A 24,106-nucleotide genomic window follows, 5' to 3' on the forward strand; every position below is an offset into this window, starting at 1 on the left:
ATCTGTCCACCAGACAACAATGGGGTAGTTAAATAGCTGTTAAACTATCTGTTTAATTATGAAGCCTGAATTGTATAAACTGAGGATAAGATAGAAAACAACGTTCTACTAATGCATGCCCCAAATGCTGATACATAGATGAGGAGATTAACAAAGCAACATGAATGATGTAGTCATGGACATGTTATTAGCTAGGAATGGCCAAAATATCCCAGTGATGGGCATGTCCTGTGTAAACAACTGAAAGAGTAGTGTCACATAATAAGATTTTAACATCAAAGCATTAATTATGAAATGGAAGGAGCTGGGTAAAAATAATGTGCAGTGGATAATGTATGGAAACTTAAATTGTTTGTCATACTCACATGGATTCAACACCTAGAAAATATTTCTAATGTTAGCACTGGTATTAAAATGGTAGGGGGTCATGTTTTGATTTCAGTCCAATGGGAGTATTAGGGGGTCATGTTTTGACTTCAGACCAACGGGAGTAATCAACCACCATCAAAGACTTTGAATACAAGGCTGAAATAAACAAAAATTAGAGGTACAGTAAGAAAGCCAAATACCTACAGTAATGTCAGACAAGACAGCTAAGGCTTTTATTTTTAACAATTGCTGAGATGTGATGAGCTGTCTGTAGTATGTATACAAGAGAATATGTGCTTAGGGTGTATAAAACATCTACTCCATCAACCCATCATTATGTAAATGTATCCTTTTAAAGAATGTTGAGTAGAACTCATTGTCATAAACAACAATACCAGAGCTACCATTGGTATTCAACAATAGAATGGAATAATTTATAAACTTTTACTTTGGAATGTAAACAGTAAAAAAATAAGGCAAACATAAAGCTGCAAATAACATTGACAAAAGAAACAACAGTAACAGTAGACACTTACAGAAAATAGATGCATTCTACTCTATTTCCAAGCAAATAAAGTAAAATTAAATTCAGGAATGGGAAACCTCAAAAGTTATGGAAAATAGAAATATGGATAAAGCTCAGGATCAAATGCAATGCAGTAGAGTGGTATTCTAAAACATTCTGATCATGCAAAAATTTGCACTGAAAGTTAGCTCCATCAAAAAAAAAATCCCTGTTTACTTTTTTATCTTCCTTTTAAAAACTAAGGATAAAAATACATTTCAGAGTAATTACCTTAAATCTAATATGTTTAGGTGTGGTATTGCCTGGAAAATGCTTTTTGTAGCAATGACAAAGTAAGTCCTTACACATCACTTGTACATAATAATCAGAGAAAAATGTACCATGTATTTTGAAAATCCTAACAGCTGTTGTTATGCCTGTTTCTCAATTGAAAGAAACATGGGATTTCTCACAAAGAAGTGATAACATACTACATATAGATAAATATCAAAGCATTGCCTATCACTTTGTTTTCCATTACTGGCACTAACATAATTTAGAAGAGAGACACAGGAACTCATTTTGGCTATTTTCATCTTTGCAGCACACTGTCAGTTCCCCTTTTCCATACCACTAAATCAGATGAACATGGATATAGTTAACTATGCAGCAATTTTTTTTTTTCTGTTAGATTCACTTCAGCCATAAATGAAATTTTTGAATAAGTGGGCTTAAGTCAATAAATCTGAGGAATAGTAATTTCAAAGTCATATGACTCCACCTACAAGATTTCAAGTTGAGCATAATTTTTTTTCTGAGACTTTCTGACTGATACTTAGTTTAGCAATGAAAGTGTTTTGTTTAATGCTATTTTTTCTCTTTATCATTTCATAAATTACTTTAAAGAAGTATGCTTAAACAAATAAACACAAACAACAATAATAAATGCCTGTGTTACACTGAAAGACCATCCCTTTTCATTTGCTTTTATTTCTCTTAAAAAGTTCTTAATTTGTAAACATCCATGTGATACTACAGCATTGTCATGTATGTAAAGAATATTAATAATTGTAAAATAGTTATATTACATTATGAAGACACTGTAAAATAATTAGTCTAAAAGTCAGATGTCAATGAAAAAGATTCTAAACATACAGATAACTAAATGTGTACATGAAAGGAAGTCTTGCATTAAACAAACAATAGATATGAATAACTTTTAAGTTCTGAATGTCATGTTAAATCAGCTCTCAGTGACAGAACTTACCCCAAATCTGAGAAAGGTAAAAACTATGAAAAAAATGATTATCAGCATGCAGTACAGTTTTTCTTTGCTTAATAGTATAGATAAACTTTACCCTTTCCACTGAAAGGTCAAACATTTATAACATTATTAGTATTAGGATGGCAACTAAAACATCAAGTCATTCAAAAAATAAAATAAACAAGACTAGTTTTATAGCATCATGCTTGGAAGCATTTAGGAAATAATTTAGGTTACCATGTTTCATTCTTTTACTTTGTATTAATTTTGAATGTCCTATAGAAGAGAAACCTTGCTTAAGGATAATGCTACCCAAACTGCAGAATCCTTTACAAATGCATTCTATGAGCATCTACAGGAATGCATGGATCGAGCCATCCCAAGTAAAACCAAGACTCACTCCTCCAAAAAGAAGAAACCAGTCTGGTGGTCCCCAGCCGTAAATAAACTATACAACAGAAGGAGGAAACTATTACAAGATAGAGCAAAATCCCAAAAAAGAAAGGCATCACTGATCAATATTAGCAAGAAACTACGATCCCTCATAAAATCATCCAAGGCCTGTTTCGAAAGAAAAATTGCCAAAGACTCTAAAGACAATCAGAAAGCCTTCTTTAGTATCAGTAAGCTGTAGTATCACATGGCAAGTACAAATATGACACAGTCATTGTCCATGCTGGTGTCAATGACCTGAGATGTACCCCCCTGGACTACATGAAAAGAGACATAGAGGAGCTCTCTGATTATGTAGCCCAGGCAGGTATGACCCTGACCCTGAGCAGTATCCTTCCTTCACCAAGAATGATGCCACAATATAGAGACAAGATGATCAGCTTTAACAATTGGCTTAATGTCTGGTGTCATTCAAAGGGGATCCAGTGTCTGTCTGCCTGGGATGACATGCTTAACAAGCCACGCTGCTTCGCAATGGACGGCTTGCACCTGTCACCCCTGGGATTCCGGATATAGGCTAAGGCTCTTGCCACCCCTATAGTGCCTTTTTTAGGCAAGGCTCAAATTCTAAACCTACCACCCTAGAAAACAAAAATGGGAAGAAACTGAGGATAATGCTGCTCAATGCCAGAAGTCTAAATCTCAAAATGCATGCACTCGAGGCCCTTCTCAGTATGGAGAACATCGATGTCTGTGCTGTAACTGAAACCTGGTTCAAGGCTCCTGAGAGCACCCCGGCACTATTAGGTCTTACCTCATATCATGCGCTCCGGCCCCAAAACCCGGACCATACCACAAAAGGAGGGGGTGTATCCATATTCATAAAGGATACCCACAACTCCAGGTTGGTGGCAATGCACGAAGCTTCGGAAACCATCCAGGTGCAACTAACCATAGGCAAAACTGCTCTACAAATTGTAGCATGCTACAGGCCACCATCTCAAACTCAGGAACCCCACACAGCCTTCCTGAAGACACTGGAGGGTATAGATGTATCTCCAAACACCATCATATTGGGTGACTTCAACTACCCGAATATAGACTGGGAACATTACTCAAGCCCTAACTTTCTAGCCCAACGGTTCCTAGAGTTCATAAATTCAAATGCCATGGAACAGCTAGTCACTGTTCCCATGAGAGGAGAAAATATACTAGATCTCATTATCACAAACATGGGGACAAAATGTTCCATACTGGAAGTATATCCCTCATTGGTGAGATCTGATCATAAACTAATCTCACTGGAAATCCACATCCCGCCCCCACCCCAAACAAAAAAGACCACAATGAAGAACTTCTCTAAAGCAAACTTCACACTATTCAAGACTGGTGTGGTATCCTTCAAGGCCCCTGAGCCAGTGGAAACCACAACCCAAGCTGCGGAAACCCTTACAAATGCCTTCTATGAACACCTCCAGGACTGCATGGATAAGACAATCCCAAATAAAACCAAGACTCTTTCCACAAAGGGCAAACGACCAGTCTGGTGGACCCCAGCCATTAACAAACTTTACAATAAGAGGAGAAAGCTATTACATGATAGAACAAAATCCATAAAAGGGAAGTCACCCCTGATCATTATTAGTAAAAAAATATGAGCACTCATAAAATCAACTAAGGCCAATTTTGAGAGAAAAATTGCCATGGATTCAAAGGACAATCATAAGGCCTTTTTCAGCTATGTTAGGAACCTGGGTGGAAACTCCCAGATATGCTCAGAATTAGTCCAAAATGATACAAAAATCACTGAACCCACAGACATTGCCAACATACTGGCAGACAGGTTCAGTGCAAACTTCACCCCCCTCTCCCCCCCTAAAGGAGAGATAACTATCCCAGCGGAGTGTAGCCTCCCAGACATCTCAAATGCGCAGGTGAAAGCTGCTCTCTCTAAAGCTAAAAACACAGCATCAATGGGAACGGATGGTGTCCCTGGCTGTGTGCTACATGAGCTAAATGAGGAATTAAACCTGCACATAAGCCAGCTGTTTAATCTCAGCCTTACCACAGGATACATGCCTAAGGAGTGGCATATGGCAACTGTGGTCCCACTCCACAAAGGCAGTGCCTCTACGGACCCTGGTAATTACCGCCCCATAAGCTTAACAAGTCTAGTCTGCAAAGCTATGGAGAGGATCATAATGGAGCTCATAAACAAAGATATAGGGGACTTGCAGACATTGGACCCGACCCAGTTTGGCTTCGTCAAGGGCAGATCATGCCTTTTGAAATTGGTCGACTTCTTCGAAACAGTCACCAAGGCCATTGATGAGGGAAAGGCAGTCCATACAGCCTACCTTGACCTTGCAAAGGCTTTCAACACAATACCCCACTCGGGTATTGTAGAAAAACTTACCAGCTGAAATGTAAACCCATATGTCACAAGATGGGTTGCAAACTGGCTTAAGGACAGAACCCACAGGGTTAGAGTTGCTGGCGCTATGTCAGACTCCAAGCCGGTCACAAGTGGTGTCCCACAGGGCTCGGTCCTTGGCCCCCTACTGTTCGGCATCTACTTCTCAGAAGTACAGGCCAACATGGGAGGACTTTGGCTGACAAAGTTTGCAGATGACTGCAAACTGGGCGCCATAGTGAAAAGTGCATTGGACACAGATTTCCTTCAGAAGGGACTCACGGAAACAGATAGCTGGTGCCAGAGCCATGGCCTGAAGTTAAACGCCAAAAAATGTATAGTCATACCCTTCGGGAAAAACAAGGTAACCCCAAGCTACCATATAGGTGGCAATCCACTAAGCACAGAAGAGGTTATCAGGGACCTGGGGACCCAGGTTGACAGTGGCCTTTCTTTTGACACTCACGTTGCTAAAGTGGTTAGAAAGACCTTCTACATTGCCCACCTGACCATGAAGGGATTCACATCCAGATCTAGTGAGGTCATTGTTCCCCTGTACTCTTCACTTATCAGACCAATGATCGAGTACAATGCCCCATTCAGGATGTATCTCACCCGACATCTGCAGCAATTGGAGAGACCCCAAAAGTTCCTCACCAAAATGATAAAGGGTCTCCAAAATCTGTCATATGCTGCCAGATTGAAGAAACTCCAGCTCTATTCAGTCGCATACCGTCTGCTCAGAGGTGACATGTGCCTGACATACAAGGCCATGTCCAACCCGGAATTAATGGACATGCTCCACCTCAAAAAATCCAAATCCACCAGAGCCACTAGAGCAAGCGACTTAAACCTTAGCACGGATATAAATAGGACGTGCTGGAGGGATAGATTTATCACTCAGAGACTCCCTATGCTGTGGAATAAAATCCCGGTCCATGTGAGGCAGAGCACCTCGCTGGCTCTGTTCAAGAGAAATCTTGACCTGTGGATGGGAGATCGTAGGTTTACCCCGGGAATCGTCTCTGTGTCACTGCTGGACAGAGGCACAACAAACTAATGGGCACAGTATTTTTTCATATAAGGGGTGGCGTAAGCCACAAAACTTTGGGCTAGGCTTATAAATGCCTTAGGGCAGATAGCCTAGTATAAACCTATGAACCTATGAACCTATGAACCTATTAACTATGTCAAGAATATTGGTGGAAACTGTTGGATATGCTCTGAGCTAGTGCAAAATGGCAAAAAATACACTGAACCAACTGACATTGCCAGCATCCTGGCTGACAGGTTCAGTGCAAACTTTACCCCCCCCTTCACCCCCAAAAGGACCCGTGCCATCCCAGAAGAATGCAGAGCCGCAGACATCATGGACAAGTAGGTAAAAACAGCCCTCTCCAAAACTAAAAACACAGCATCAATGGGACCGGATGGTATCCCTGGCTGTGTCTTACACGAGCTCCAAAATGAACTAAACCCTCACCTAAATTTACTGTTCAAACTCAATCTTACCACAGGCTATGTACCCAAAGAATGGCATACAGCAACAGTCATCCCGCTCCACAAAGGTGGTGTCACAACAGAACCAGGGAACTATCACCATATAAGCCTGACTAGCCTGGTCTGCAAGTCTATGGAGTGAATCATCATGGATCTCATAAACAGAGCCATTGGGAACCTCCAAACACTGGACCCTACCCAATTCGGCTTTTTTAAAGGCAGATCATGCCTTCTAAACCTAGCTGACTTTTTTGAAACAGTTACCAAGGCCATAGATGAAGGAAAGGTAGTCCACACAGCCTACCTGGACCTCGATAAGGCCTTCGACACCATTCCCCACTCTGGCATCATAGATAACCGCATCAGCTTGAACATTAACATGTATGTCATGAGATGGGTTGCCAAGTGGCTCACGGATCAAACACCCATGGTCAGATTTGTGGGTGCCATGTCCGACTCTAAACCAGTCACAAGTGGTGTCCCACAGGGCTCGGTCCTGGGACCCCTCCTGTTCGGTATATACTTCTCTGAGGTACAGGCAAGCATGGGACGATTATGGCTGACCAAGTTCGCAGATGACTGCAAACTGGGGGCCATAATCGACTCTCCGGCTGACATAGACATCCTCCTGAAGGGTTTCACAGAGACAGATACCTAGTGTCAGAACCATAGCCTCAAGCTGAATGCTAAAAAATGCATAGTCATCCCCTTTGGGAAAAACAAAGTGCCCACAAATTATCACATAGGTGGTAATCCACTAAGTACAAAAGATGTAATTAGGGACCTGGGGACCCAGGTATATGGCAACCTCTCCTTTGATAATCACTTTGCCAAAGTGGTTAGAAATTCCTTCTATGTAGCCCACCTAATCATGAAAGGGTTCACATCTAGATCAAGAGAGGTTATTGTGCCCCTCTGCTCCTCACTCATTAGGGTCATAATAGAGCACAATGCCCCATTTGGAATGCACCTTACTCGACACCTGCAACAGCTGGAAAGGCCACAGAAGTACCTCACCAAGAGGATCATGGGCCTCAAAGAGATGCCCTACACAGCTCGACTAAAGAAACTCCAGCTCTACTTGGTTGCTTACTGCCTGCTCAGAGGTGATCTTTGCCTGACGTATAAGGCCATGTCCAACCCGAAATTAATGGACATGCTCCACCTCAAGAAAAACAAATCTCTTAGAGCCACACGCTCCAGTGAATTAAACCTCAACACAACAATAAACAGGACATGCTGGAGGGATATATACCTGTCCCAGAGACGTCCTTCGCTCTGGAATAGAATCCCAGTTTATATTAGGCAGAGTCACTCACTGACACTCTTCAAGAGAAACCTTGACGAGTGGATGGGAAATCACAAATTCATCCCAGGGATCACTTCAGTGGTCCTGCTAGACAGAGGCCCAGGAAACTAATTTAAAAAGGAGGCGAAAGCTAACATATTCTGGCTAGGCTTATAAATGCCCTTAGGCAGATACCCTAGTACCTACCTATGAACCTATGAATATATATATATATATATATATATATATATATATATATATATATATATATATATATATATATATATATATATATATAAATATAAATATATATGTATATATATATATATATATATATATGTGTGTGTGTGTGTGTGTGTATATATATATATATATATATATATATATATATATATATATATATATATATATATACACAGATAGATAGATATAAAATGGATCTTAATACTAACTACCTCAGAAGCAAGAGTCCTTTGAAGCTGAGAGACAGATTAAAATGAAATGTTGACAACTATCTAGAAAAATACATTTTCAGTGCTCTGTGTAAAGAATTAATATTAAAACTTTTAAACTTTTAGTTGATCAGCAGCCTTTAGTTTTTTTTTTAAAGAATCTAATTTTGTCTGTTTTTAAGACAGAATAAGCATTATGCTACTTTGAAAAAAAATATACATAAAACTGAGGCAATATAAAACTAAAATTGTCTAAAAGACTTTCACAGGAACATAATGATAATGCTATTTAGTGAAGGCATATCTTCACTGCTTTAAAATTAATATATCAACTTTAACTTAAGATGTTGTTCCAGAGGAAATAAATATATGCATCAGACATTTATTGTTGTCAGTTGTTCAAAAGTAGAGACCTAGTTAGTTTAAAACAGCTGTTAAGTAGGTGATTATATACAGATATCTATGTGCTAAGATCTGAAACTAAACGTATTTGCATATGTATATGTTTTATTGTGCTGTTCATTTTTGGGTTTATAGCAAACATCATAGACAGCTAGAAAAGAAACCCCTGTTACTTCAAATGTACATCAAATAAACATTCAGCTGTAACAACAGCGCTATTTGCTGTGGAGAAAACACCTTAATAATTGTACAGTTTGGCTTATCAGTACGAATACTGCCTGCCATAATTAGGAAACACATATTTTAAAATGCATGTGCCTTTTGATTTGTTCAAAGAAGATTAAACTATAAACATCAGTAACCATCTAATTATAAAAAGGCACACTTGTGTTTCTCATATAAAAGTAGGAGAGACTCATTTTAATTCAATAAAAGAGACATGTTTTGTTTCACCTATGATGCCAGTCTTTTTAAATCAGATTGCATTTTTTTAGTATCCTGCATCTTAAGTTAACAGACCTGACACAGTAGTAATAACTCATAATCAATAATATATTCCCTTCTCAGAGATGCAATAATTTCCTATTAAGTTGTATTTAACTTTTCTCTTGTTATAGGTATTTTATAAAGGCTTCTGTGATTAGCATTCTTGTCCATATGAGGGAAAGAGTGTAGTCAGTTAATCTCCTAAGTACATACTCCATTACCTTTATTTGGTCTGTTATATAGCATGACAGTAGAGGTCTCACTGAATAAATCCTACAATAACCGCTGTGTTCAGGAAGGAGAACTTTGTGAAAAATAATCACTTTAAAGTCCTGGAGTCCTACCTGGGATGACAGATAAATATTTCATAGTAGTTTTAAAGAGAAGAAGCACCCTATGCCAAGCCTGATATTTGAAGGAGAACTACAGAACTGTGAACAGTAAGTATAAAGAAAAAAATCCCCTATGTGATTTAAGTTATATATACCTAGCTAGTTAAGTTTTCTTGCTTACCTGAGACAATTAGCTTTGTTCCAGTTCCAAAATTAGTTGACTTATTAAGAATGAATGAACAAAAATACATTCCGGAGTCACTTTTCTTTAAGTTGTTTATATTTAATGTGCAGTTTTGTGTTGTTCCAGACTTGCAGTTTCTGTCACGTCTATTTATCCACTGAGGAGCTTGTCTGTGTTTCTGTATGTACCACCTTATGACAGAGCAATTGACAGCAGGTGTAGAAACAATGCATGTGAGATTGGCAGAGTATCCAGAAAGGGCTGTTACAGTGTCTGGGCACAGCTCTGACTGTGTTGCAAAAGCTAAAATAAATAATATTCAGAAGGTTAGCCTTTATGAAATTTACAAGGTATTGGATACAGTGGATAGATAGCTAAAAAAATAATTTTCTGGCACAAATATCACTCCAAGATGCCCAGGTGTAATTGTAAAATTATCTCCACTTCCCTCTTTAATTATTTTTTACTCCAGAAATGAATAATTTACTTAACTAGATAGTTATTTAATATGATGTCCAGTTAAAGTTTTACATGTAAGTTTTAAAAGGTATTTGATTTAATGCAGTTTTGAAAGACGGAATACTTTTCTAGTAGTAACTTTTTTTAAGCTTCAGGAAAATTCAGCACCGTTACCTGCTACGGAGACAGCCATCAGCAGTAGCCCACATAACATGATACACAGTCCAATAAAGTCCCCTCTGTGTAGATATAATGTCTGAGCATGAGTGATACCAGAATTCATAGAGACTGCTGTCTTCCGATAAAAGTACATAATGATGATCTGTTAGCATGTGGTTTGAGGGGGAAGTACTTCATCTTTTTATATGTTTTTTTGGTGGCTGACTAATGTAATTAGTTTTTGTAACTAACATTAGAAACATCTTACCTGGATTGCCATACTACAAAGCTTAATTAGAAGTCTTTTGACATTACTGACGCAGTTTGCACTGAAGTATTGCAGAGAAATTCAGACTCTCTCTCTCTCTCTCTCTATATCTATCTATCTATATATATATATATATATATATATATATATATATATATATATATATATTTACACTCACACAAGTGTGTGTGTGTGTGTGTGTGTGTGTGTGTGTGTGTGTGTGTGTGTGTGTGTGTGTATGTGTGTGTTCCAGCCATCTTTGGTGGCAGTAATTAAATGTAATATGCATTCTTTTTTTGTCCCTGCTTCACAGGTTAAGTTCTTTTCTCATGAAGCAGAACAGCTGTTTTTCATCAACATTTCCTTCAACATTTGCATCCTTTTCACAAATGTTTTTTTTTTCCAGTTGCAGTGCATATTTCATGTTTGTCTTTTTTATTCAGTACTGTAAAGCAGGTAATAATGAACTGCAATAGCTCCATTCACTCTCCATGCAAGTGAACTTCTAAATCTAGAGCTAGCCATAATAACTGGTAGAGCCCCGTTGTCAAAATTAACGGTTGCCTAAATATTAGTAGGAAATAATGTGCCCAACAAAATATCACAAACTAAATGGTAATCTGACTGAGCTGGGCTTACTAACAGTGCACTTACAACACACTATAGATTACATGTAAATCAGAAATCTATATAGCAGTATCTGGTGCAGCATATTTTGCTTTAGCCAGTATGTTCCAAATGGTGATTGCCTACCTAAGTGTTCAGTTACTGCATTCAATGCAGGACCCTTAAATCAGTTAAAATTTCCAGCCAGCACCATTAGGTCCTGTTTCAAAGTGGCCCTCCCAAAACCTTACTTTTTGTGGAACAAGACAGATGACACTGATGGAAAGAAATGGAAACTAAAGCATAAGAGCTTAATTCATGCAACAAATTAATATGGAGTAACACATGTCAGGGTCAACACAGGTAACAATAGTTGTATGTATAAACAGAAGCATGATTATGATAAGCATGTCCAAACTCCTAATTCTGGGGAAAATGCTGAAGATAACATAGTTTATTTCTGTACCCCAAGTAGCTTGACTTACCTTCTGGATGCTAAATTTTTCTCCTGAATAACAACATATAATAGTGACATATCTAAATATTCCTATCCAACATGCATTTCTTAACTGTGTTATAATACCCTAGTGACATTCTAATCTACTATAGCTACAGAGATGTTCATGCGTCCCTATTTCACGTTGCTTGGGTACTTGTATCTTGGAACTGACATTTTTTTTCATCTTACATTGCCTTAATGAAGAGGTCTGGATCTTAAACCGATTTTCTTAGAAAGAAATGAAAAGGAAACCAAGTTAAACTTTACAAACTGGTAATGTTTACTGTGAACTTGATTAACAACTTTGTTATCACAATATTATGCCCTGCAACAAAGATGTATATTATAGGAAAAGCGAAAGGAATGTCAACAGACAACACTGGACCCAGTTAAATGGTGATTTCCATCATAGATCACCATTTACTTTTATGGAATATTATTAGACTAGACATTAGGGTCAGCCTGCACTCAATAACAGACAACCAAAGTCGTCAGCATTCTGGGGCTTGCATAAGCTGTTGTGGTGAACATTTGTCTTTTGAAGTGTTGTAGTTGCTTCAGCCCATCATACAGAAATCTAAGTTATTTAGTGGATCCTGGGAATGTGATAACTTGTTAGTTAACCATAACAGACCGTTCCAATTCACCCTCCACCTCCAAAGTACAAATAATGAAGACAAAAATAAATTGTTTCTTGTGTAGCAACAAAAACAAACTGGGTAAAATAAACCACAAAGCAATTCACTATGTTAACTTGAAAATAATAAAAACACCTTACCAAGTTATGAAGTTCCTGTGTTTTGGAATGAAGCCACTAAAACTGTGATGAATAACAGTTCAGCTGGGGCTTTTAGTGCAGCATTTTCATTATTTTAAAATAAAATATTAGACTACTTAGTAAGAGGAGGGTAGTAAACACTGCACAGTGAGTGGTCATTAAGATCAATGTCTGCTAGTGTACGTGACTAAGTCTATACTAGAAAGAAAATGCTGAAGGAGGGTAACAGTATTACTTCTACATCAGGTAGTAGCACATCTGCTCAGGAAACAAAAAAAAGAAGAACGCAAAGATACCAGAAAAAATGTTGAAGAAAGCCAAAATCATATTTAACTGGGTGAGTGACATATCTGCTTGTACAAAAGGCATGTTATTAATAGCCTTATATTCATGTATTTTGACTCAAACAGAATAAAGTAAAGTTGATGGGCTTCAGTCACAGCATTATGGACTGGATGTACAGCACAAAGCCACATCTAAAAGATGTTGAGAGCTGACAGCAAAAGTCTTCCCTTTTTCTATCGAGCCATTTAGCTATGCATTTCTCCATATGCTATCAAAATTAGAACAAAGCAGACTGTACTTCCCATACGGCACCCATGTCCCACATAGACACCTTTTTTCTGTATCTTAGAATTGATGAAATAGTTCAGGTAAATTGCTCAGTAGCACTTGGCAGTGACAAAACTATGACCTTTGTTTATTCATTTACAATTGTTAACCAGGTACATGAGCTGGTTAACTGGCCATTTCCTGTTACAACCTAGATGGATAAAAAGTGACATAATTTACAATGTTAACAAGACTCAAACAAGACAGCTTACAAATGTCTGCAATAAGTATTTATATACATACTCTATGTACAGAGAGATAAATATATACATATCTGCAAGTTCATATTTTTCTAAAAGAATGCCAAGTTTAATCAGTTTAGGTGGGTATGATTTTATAATAGCAGCCTCAGCCAGCATCACAAAATAACTGGATTTAGGAACATTGTAAAGGTATTCTTTCGCATATTTTTAAAACCTTCTGATGTGTGACTGTGTTGTGCCTCATTATGGAGGTGATGCCAGAAAGAAGGCCGACTCCTTGAAAAAGGTTTTTCTCCTATTGTTTTTCTCAATCTTGTCTTCAAAAGTGTGAGACTTGAGACTGTTGCCATAACTACTCCTTAGTCAATAATATTGTTCTATACAAGGGAGTTTTCTTTTGAGAGCTGGACAGTATGCTAGGTGTAAGAGTTTGAAACTAGGGTATCAGGTAAAAAAGTAGCTTTGCCTGTTATAGGGAATCTCTGGAAAGGCTTTAGTACATAATAGCGATTGGAATTTGGGGATGATAACTTGGCAAATCTGCTTATTTTTAATTCAGTGTTTAGTAGGTTCTGCAGGTTGTAGGCTGAATGCATACTTATTAGGAGAAAGCATATTTAAGTTGAGGAATTAGAACACTTTTGACTATTGCTTTAAGTGATGGAGGAGAAAGGAAGTGAGTGATGCGCTACTCAATTTTAACTGATAGAGTACCTTGGAGAGGTGCTGTTTGTGAAGTTAAGAAGTGGCTTGAGTACTAGACAGAGTTATTCCTGTTCTGTTACATCAGAAGTGTGATTTCCTTTAAACATCACAAATGAACTTCAGGTGATTGGAGGTTGTTCAGTTAGACAAAAACCTTGTAAATAAAGGATACCTGAATGGTTAAGAGTGTTTAATCTACAATCACATTTTTCATCTGACTATAGCAGTCTGTATGAGTACATTTTAAAGTACTTGGTTATCTGAGAAATAAGTACAGTTTGCACTGGGTAGATGTGTTTGTCCATAGCCTCTGTCCAAGGATAGTAGAGAGGGTGGAGAAATGAGATGGTGTTAGCAGAGAAGATTTGTTTAGCTAGGTTTGAAGGGGGATCAGGTTTAGAAATGCTGGGAAGTAAAACAGGAAGGTGTGAGTATGTAAGATATGATACAATTAGAAAAGGGACAGATGGTGGAAGGGATATTGATGAGACATTGCAATTCCTGGTTTCTTGGGCCACAGATGAGTGATATTGAATGTTCCTGCCGTTTGTGTTGGGTGTGTGCAGGTGAGCTGTGTTTAATGCATCTACCATCTGTTTATCTGACATGTTATAATATGTACATGTTTTGTTGGCAAAGGACTGACATTTTCCAATGTTCATGTCGTTTTCTTTCAGAAAATGTGGTTGAATCACCCATTTTGGTATGTTTTTTGTGCTGAGGCAGGGTACATGGAGAATGCAGATTTAGCAAATAATTGTTTTAGTCACATAGTTTGGTGATGCCAGCATTTAAGAAAAAAAAATGTTTTAAGAAGTAACGATTCATTTTAATTTTCCCAAAACTTCCAAGCTTCCTGCTTCTATTATTGATGCAACTGATTTCTGGCATAACAGATGACATTGGTTTAGGCAGATTAGGTCTCTAGAAGTTACTGATTTCCTTATTTATGAAGTGTAGCTGTCTTTACTAAATTAGAAGTGAGTATATTCCTTGCTGTTTTATATATGAAACTTTTATACTTATTTTTTAAGCATACCAACATATCTTAATTTTCTTCCCAAATATATTACTAACACTCATTATGGCATGCCAGGATTTAAGCACTGCGAAATAATTACAAGTTGAGAAAACACAACTGACCAGAGAGGCCCTAGGCTAGTCATGTTGTGGTTATGTAAACCTCATTCAACATGATCACAAAGAGTGCAGTTAGCAAGTTGATGTTTCAGTTCTTATAGTTTAATAATGTAACACATTAAGTTTCTTGACAAATTGAAAACACATTTTTGTATTTCATTGTAATCACAGTTAAAATAAATTAATTTCTTGTATTATACTTACATTATGTAAGTTTACTTGTGCTCAGTATTTACAAAAGGTTATAGTGTCATAGGTTAGTTTATACTAGGCTATCTGCCCTCTAGCCTATAAGCCTCCAGCCCCCTATTATGGTAAATACGCAACCCTTATATAAAAAAATGCCTCTGTCCAAAAATACTGTGCCCATGAGTTTGTTGTGCCACTCAGATGATTCCTGGGGTAAACCTTCCGATCTCCATCCACAGGTCTAGATTGAGTCAGTCAGACAGACGAAGTGCCTGCCTCCACCTCTGGGCCTCACTTTGCATATTCAGTCTCTGAGTGATAACGATCCTCTTCTCCCTCCCCCCTACGCTATCCCCTAGCCCGTCCTAAGAGGTTCTAGTAGGTTTTTTGGGATTTGGATTTTTGATTTTTTGCATGTTGGTGGAGCAGCAACATGTCAGGCAAGTATGGACATGGCCTTGAGCATCAGGTACATGTCACCTCTGAGCAGACGGTATGATTCTTGAAGAGCTGAGCAGCGACAGGATTTTGGAGTCCCTTTATTCTTTGGTGAGGAACTTTGGGTGAGGAACTTATTCTGTTGCAATTGCTGCAGATGTCGGTGATCCGAATGGGGCAACTGCAATTGTGGTCTGGATAAGTGAAGAGTACAGAGTGACAAGTGACCTCACTAGATCTGATGAATGATGGATCATGGATCTTCAAGGTGGTAAATGAAGGTCTTTCTAACCACTTTAGCAATGTGAGTGTCAAAAGAAAGGCCACTGTCAACCTGGGTAGGCTAACAGCTCAAGAGCCCTTACAAGTCTAGCCAGTTTTACCCAGATTTTATTAAAAATTCTATCCCTAGGAGAAAGATAAGAAGGGTCAGCAAGTGGGTTTTTGACAACTTTTACAGACTGCTTCTGTCCATAATGGACATGGTCACCACTGCAGGAGTGAATTTGTGATTTCCCATACATTAGTCCAGATTGTGCCTGAAGATGGTCAGGGAAGGGCTCTGCTTTGCTTGAATAGGAAACCTATTCCAGAGGAGGGACAATCTCTGAGACACATATCTGTCTCTCCAGCATGAGTTACTCATGTCAGGGATCAAGCCAGGATCTTTGGAAAGGATAATCCTTGTGCAGTTAGTTTTGCAAATATGCAACATTTCCATCAGGGCTGAATCAGAGACTGCCTTGTAGGTCATGCACAGATCATCCCTCAGTAATAGGTAGGAAGCTGAATACAGTGATAGGGCTTTTAAATGGTCCGTTTATGACATGTTGGTTATAGCCTGTATTTTCTGTTGGAGAAACCTCTGTGGATGTTTCAACTGTTGCAGGTGCCTGGTAAGGTACATGCCAAAGGGTGCTTTGCACCTGATTATTGGTCTGATGAGGGCCAAGTACAGTTGTACTATGATGTTCTTAGATCTGGATGTCATTCCTTTGCTTATAAACTGAGCCACAAAGAATTATTTCCTCAAAACAGTGGGTATATGTAGTCAAAATTCAGATTACTATCTATCTGAGTACCCAGATCTCTCACCACTGTTCCACTCTTACAGGGGTGATATCAATGATTTAATTTGCAGAGATAATTGATTTTCCAAAGGGTATTATTTTCACTTCTTTGCATTTAGTTTGAGGCCATGGCTCCAACACCAGTTATTAGTCTGTGTCACACCATTCTGTAGGAAATCAACATTGTTTGGGGAGTCAATGATTCCCCCAACTTGCAGCCATCAGCAAACTTGGTCAGTCATAGGTAATCTCCATTTTCCTTGACATCTGAGAAGTATATCTCAAACATGAGGTGCCTAACACTGAGCCCAGCACTGGGCCTTTGGTACTCCAGTGGTGACTGGCCTCTTGATAGATGTGGATTCCCTCACTCTAACAATATGTGCCCTGTTAGACATCTGGCTATTCATCTGGTGAGGTAAAGGTTTATGCCCAATTGTGTGAGTTTATCGATAATACCCAAGTGGGGTATTGTGTCAAATGCCTTGGACTTTTAATGTAGGCAGCATGCACTGCCTTACCCTTATCCATGGCCTTGGTAAACTTCTCAAAAAAGTCTACCAGACTGAGCAGGTGGGACCTTGCCCTTGAAGAAGCTAAACTGGGTTGGGTCTAGAGTCTGGAGATTTCCTATATTATTGTTAATCGGGTCCATGATTATCCTTTTTATTGCCTTACATATGAGGCTAGTCAGGCTTACAGGTCAGTAGTTTCCTGGATCCATTGCTGGTCCTCCCATGTGCAGAGGGATGAAAGTTGCTGCTCTCTACTCTACTGGGACAAAGCCTTTCTGGATACTGTGGTTAAATAGAGATAGGAGTGGGTCTGTTAGGTCATGTTTTAAGCTCTTTAATAGGCATCCCAGGATTCTGTCAGAGCCCAACTGATGCCATGCTTCTAGCTTTAGAGGATACAGTGATGACCTGATTTTGTGTGATAACAGGCAAAGGCATAGTAGGGGTAGTTCTTGTGGCATGACCAGAGGTGATGAGTTTGAGCTGAACTTTATTCCTTCTGGATAAGTATAAGTAGTGCCATCTACAACCAACTCAGCACATTGTTTAGTATTTCCCTTAAGATTTTGGACATAACTAAAAATATGATTTGTGGTTATCCTTTGCTTGTAACTATTTTACTCTTGTATGTAGCTTTTGAAGACTTGACTAGTTTTTTGATTTGCCTGTTGAGACTAATGAGGGTTTTTTGTCTTTGTTGTGCACCTTCCCACTTACTTCTAGACAGGAACTGCTTGCTTAATTTGTATAGTCTACTTATGCCAGGGGTCCACCAGGTGACTTTTTTTCCAGCTAGAGCTGGGTTTAGTTTGGTGAGGTAGTGCTGTTTCTATGCAGTTGTTTAAGTGGTTGTACAGGGTATTTGCATATACTTCTAAATAGGTTACTTTTGAATATTCTTTGGTTGAGTTAGAAATGCCAGAATCCATCATTAGTTTTAGCAAATAACTTATTTCTAACAACATGGCAGCTCAGCATAAATGATGTTACCATCTCTCTCTCTGATCTGTCTCTGACATCTATCCAACAATAGATAAGAAATTGCAGTGCGTTTTCAAATAGGTAAATCATCAAATGTGCTTTATCATATAATATTTATTTTATTTATTTATTTGCCATCTGTTAACCGGGTTAGTCCAACTGAGCCACTAGCACATTTTCAGTGATGATCCAAGGAGAAAAGCTCCAGGAATACAAAAACTTAGTATAATGATTACAATACTGTAAAATGTAAGAAATTAACAATATACCTATAGAAGAGAAAAAAATGAAATGCGCTACATAGAAATAACCATAGTGAGAGTATACAGTAGAGGTACAAATTAGTCCATGTATATGCAAAATAAAGTTTAACAACTTAATTCAATTATCATGGTCTAGACTCAATCACAGTTAATTATTTAATGAAGCATAGGTCTTTATAAGGATAGTCTTTATATGGAAGAGTAAATTCTTGTGTAAGACTTTGACAGGTTGAAACATAACTCAACACTACATTTATTTTTTCATGTGTTGCAGTTGTTACGGACTCTTTAGTAGATGAAATCCCATCCCTATTCTCCCCAGTTCATTGAGAGGAGCTCAATAGGGTACATTCAGAAATGGCCACTGTGAAGGGTAAATTGACCTATTTGATAGACTCGATCAACCAATCAAACACCAGAACTGTTAAAAGGAGGCAGAAGTCTGGATCCAGCATGGTTGCTCCAAATGGAGAACAAAATGGCTGAGTTTGTAATTCCGGGAGTGGGTGCTGGAGCTATTGGTGGAAAGAACCTGATTTCAAGTTCTGAAAAGAGTGAAGACTTGTTTTGTAGTACAAGTCATGGAGAAGATGAATGAGTTGGAACTTGCCCTAAAGGTTCTGTTTTTAACAAAACTTATGCTGCTGTTAGTGTAGCATTTGCTCCTTCAACTAATATTTATGTTCAGTCAACCAATTCAGTACATGCAAATAGAGCAATGGCTTCCAATGGGGGTTCTGGTGGTTTTGACAAAGGACGACCTGTTAAGAATATGAATATTAACAGTCTCATTGGCAAATTGTACAGTGTTGATCAAGGAACTGCGTTCAATCAAATGCATTATGTGACAATTAACCACAGTGAATGTGGCTCTTTAAACTATCTTATTTATTTGTTTGAACAGAAACTGTTTAAGATTAAGTCCCTCCAGATAGACACATGCCTATTTATTAAGATGTTCTGAGATGAAAAATGTTTCTCAGGGACTGAGGGTTTAAAAAATTCCATTCAGTTTTGATTATAGTGACTCAATGTATGACGAATTAATAGAAATTTTTAAAAGACATGGGTTGGAACTAATTGATAAAATTATTAAATTTAATGATGAGAAAATTTATAATCTAATAAAAGAAGTTGAGAAATTGAATTTAGATATAAAAATTATCTGCTTTTCCCACAAAGGGAAAGACTGTATGTTAAACAGTTTGGTGTTATTAAGAAAGTGTATCATAGGAAATTGAAGAAACTTCATAGGGATGCTAAATATTATTGTGACAAGGAGGCCTTCCAATTAAGCTGTTTGTGAAAAATCATTTTTATCAGTATAATAAAAGGTTGAAAAAAGGTTTTACAAATGGTGATAGGTCTACTAAGTCAAGATTTAATGGACCTGAACACTGGGTAAATGGCAAGCTGTTTTAGTTTCAAGGGAACCAGCAGAGAGATGTTTTGGGAAACTTATGGCAATTTAACAAAGGTCAGGGATGGAAAGCAGCAACAAGCAGATACAGATGGTAATTAAAGAAGAATTTAATCCCTCACCAATTTTATTAATGGTAGAATACACACTTTGAAAGGTTTTCACATTTTCAGCTACAGGAATAAACTTATTTTGATGGATCACTTCACCTTGTTCATGCAAGGGTTAATATTTGTACCTAATAAAAGATTTCACATACTTGATTCCATTAATGAGACAAAGTTATTCATTAGGAATTTGTTTTAATGAATGAGGGGAAAATGCAAAATACAGTGAAGATTTAGCAATAAAGAAAAAAAGTGTTTTTAACCCCCTCTTGAATTGAATTCTTAATATTTTACAAAAGGCCATTATAGAAGACCTTTATGACCTTAAAGTTAAATCTAATGTTGTTGTTGTATCTTTTGGTTTTTCACGGTTAGGGGTCCCCACAGTGGAACTCCGGTCCGCTAATGATTGACAGTAGATTTTTACATACCGACTTGCCAGGCCTGACGCACAACCTTCAACGAAGGTACGCACATTCACGCATGTCTCCACACAGAAAATGCTTTAGCTGAGAATCGAACAAGACAACGTCTTACTGTGAGGCGACAACGCTACCGCAGCACCACCACTACAGCATTATCTTAAAGATAAATCTAATAATAAACATTATTTTTCTAACTTGAGTGTGGTGAGTGTAATTTCAGCCGTGTTGTACATGTAGCTAAAAATACTTATGAACAACCAGTTAAGTAAAGCAATTGTTTTTAGTTATATGTACGTATCTCACATAAAAGCTGTCTTTGTGTTACAACCTTTCTCTTAAATAGTAAAGATTTATAAATCTGTAAACGCAGCCCTTATTTCATAACTTTATATATCCAATCAGCATTAATGATGCATATTTATACTATTTTAATACTCTTACCTGACATTTCTATTTCTTATTGTAACTTGTTGACACAGTCCTACTTCTCCTCCTCTTTCTTGAAAAGATGGATGTCTGATAACAGATATGCTAAACACTTTTTATAGATTTCATAATATCAGTACAAATAAATATTTTCAGGTACAGATATCTGTGTCCACAAGTACTTGTAGTTATGCATCATTTTTAACCACATTTTTTTATTTTTAATGTGTATATATATATATATATATATATATATATATATATATATATATATATAAATATTTAGGTATGTAATTTTTAAGTAAGAAAAAAAAATTACTTATACTAAAACTCCGGTCTTCTCTCCATAACCTAATCAACCCACTCGGCAAACTGGTCATCACTATGCTTTTGCAAATCATCACACCTGTTAAGATACGGGTCTATATTATATGAATGAAAGTTCATAAAATCAAATACTGTAAACAGCGAAAATGCCAAACTTCGAAACTTTTATTGTGGGGGGCTGCGCCCACCACACCAGCCTCTAATTATATATACCAAACCTGATATTACACTACACTGAGGAAAGGGCAAATTTCCTGATCTTCACTGTACCATGATCTCACAAAAAACAGATCGATGAATGGCATTTTCATGTATACAACCATTCGATATTTTGGATTTTTGTTCTAATAATAGGAACCCAAAGATACTGCAGAGAACAGCATGTTATACCTGTCAGGGTTAAAAGGTGGTGACCTAACTCCTGCCAGATATCATTTTTTTTCACATACATATTGAAAAACCTCAGCATGAGCCTGATATATGTGATATTCTGTTCCTGACAGTGAAGGAAAAATACATGACAATGGTAGAAGGTAGAGCAGGTTGATTTTTGTGTAAGTGAATAAACTGTGTAGTTTAGATAACATTGCTATTTGCATATGTATTGAGATAATACCTCACTGTGGGTGGAAGGAGTATCCAGCCAATGGTTTTTACTTTAACAGCTAATGTCATCCAAACAGTATTGTCACAAGTGTCTGACTGTAGTTTTTTTCTGTAGTACTGATGGAAAAGGGCCTGTATTATTTGAACGAAAGTTCATAATCTCGAACACTTTGAAGAGTGAAAATGCCGGACCTCGAAAAGATTCTTGTGGGATCGCAGTACAGTGAAGGTCAGAATATTTGCCCTTTCCTCACTGCAGTGTAATCTTGGAGTTGGTATATACATTTAGCAGGGGGTGGGGGGGTGAGGATTTTGAGATCCAGCATATTTGATCTTTAGAGCTTTCGAGATTATGAAGCTTTGTTCATATAATATAGACCCGATGGAAAAGAAGGGGTCAACATACCCACATGATAACTTTAGACATGAGGAAAACCATGTCATTGTGGCAGCGCTTATGTCATATGGGAGACATATGTTTGATAAAGTGGGCCCAGACAAACCAAGAAGAACAAAACCTGGAGTCAAATAGTTGTTGAAATAAATTCAGTTGGGTGCAAAAACAGAGGACTGGCACAATGCAAGAAAAGGGCAACTGATAAGGTAGCATGAGCTAGAAGCAAGGCCAGGTAGAATCCAATTTCCAGGACCAGTACAGTGGGCCACCAGATCTTATTAAGTTAATATCAGATGATGAATACCTTCTGTCCATCCATGAGATGACTATGATGCAGAGTGTGGTGCAACAGGAATAATTAGATGTGGTGTGGACACTGTTCCATCTAACCAATGTCTGTAATAGCATTTATATTCACCTACTACTGAAGGCTGGTTTAAAATATGCATCTTTTATAGTGAAAATTGATCTTTAAAGCAAAGAGCTGAAAATTGAATGGTGACAAAGCTGTGCTATAAATAAACACATAAAAGTTTGTCATTATTAGGTGAGCCTTGTACATCTGCAAGTAATAAAAATGAAGGCAGTGTGCATGTAAAGTGTCCCACTCACCCCCTTATAAGCATACTGTACTGTATGCTGTAGCATTGTAATTAATGTGTTGGAACAGAGTCAGCATCAGAAACAAACTGTTCAGCTGTACCAATAAATAAGAAATCAGCAGCAGAATGGGTGTTGCTGCTTGTTCTGCTGCTGACAATGAGCAAAGTTATATTTATTAGGCAGCCTGTGGGAAGTGACAGGTAGTCACCATGTTTAATGGCAGATTCTCTCACCTCACAACATGTTAGTAACTCTATAGGAAGTGACTCTGCATCACAAAGTCAATTACAAGCTGACATAACTCTAACACTTGTACAACATGATCAACTCAGCAGCTATACATCAGTATCTCCACACAAAGAAGAATACTCTGATGAAGATGGTGGTAATCTGTGACTGCAATATCCACAGGCACTGCTTTACTAAGGGGTCCTTGATACAGACATTATTTCCAAATATCTCTGAAAACACATAAAGCATTGGTTGCCCAACAAGAAATGTGCCGTGACATTTTTAGGTCTCAGAGTACTGCAAAAGAGAGTCAGCTAGAAATGGTCAGAGTACTGCAGGGTATGCATGATGATTTCTAGCACTACTTTGAAATGGCAGAAAGCAAGGATAATGCCGTGGTAGCACTGATATGTAGTATGGTGACACACCAAGCATCACTGACAGCCTCTAGTTCTGCACTAGTTAGGACATACCAGAGTCAATCTAGAGTCAGTCGAATGAGGGGCAGGGGACAGGGTACTGTTTGGACACGTGGGGGGAAATCACAGAATACCACTGCTGCTTTTTAAGACACTAATTTCAGTATGCACAGTGAGCAATCACAACACATTTTCCACAGACAATGAAAAGGTCATCGACACCTAGGAGAACCTCACATTCCAGCTCATAGCCATGCAGCATTGTAAGGTCAGTGACAGCATGATCGCCTTTCTCCAGTAGATTAGGCCATCAGACTAAGTCACGTTGCATTTCTCATGGTAGCTTGTCCTCGAAATTAGTTATCAATAGGAGATGTGTGTGACTCGTTTGATCTGGAACTAATGGAAATTACATTATTTGCCAAATCTTTCTGTTTATCTGGAAAATGCTTTTTTGGGGGTGGGGGTGGTTGCATATGTATTCAGTTAATCCCTTTACAGCAATTTGTTACACCATACTGTGAGTGCAAATCATTAACAGAACTTTCTCTTTAATTGGAATGGGATTGTGGGGAGGAGGGAAGTCTGTGCACATCTGTTATGTTCCTTGAATGAAAATAATGACACATGGATTAATGTCCTCCTGCTGGGAGACACATGAACATCACAATA

Source organism: Protopterus annectens, chromosome 8.part0 (genome assembly GCF_019279795.1).
Source record: "Protopterus annectens isolate FY-2018-M chromosome 8.part0, PAN1.0, whole genome shotgun sequence".
Taxonomy (NCBI): Eukaryota; Metazoa; Chordata; order Ceratodontiformes; family Protopteridae; genus Protopterus; species Protopterus annectens.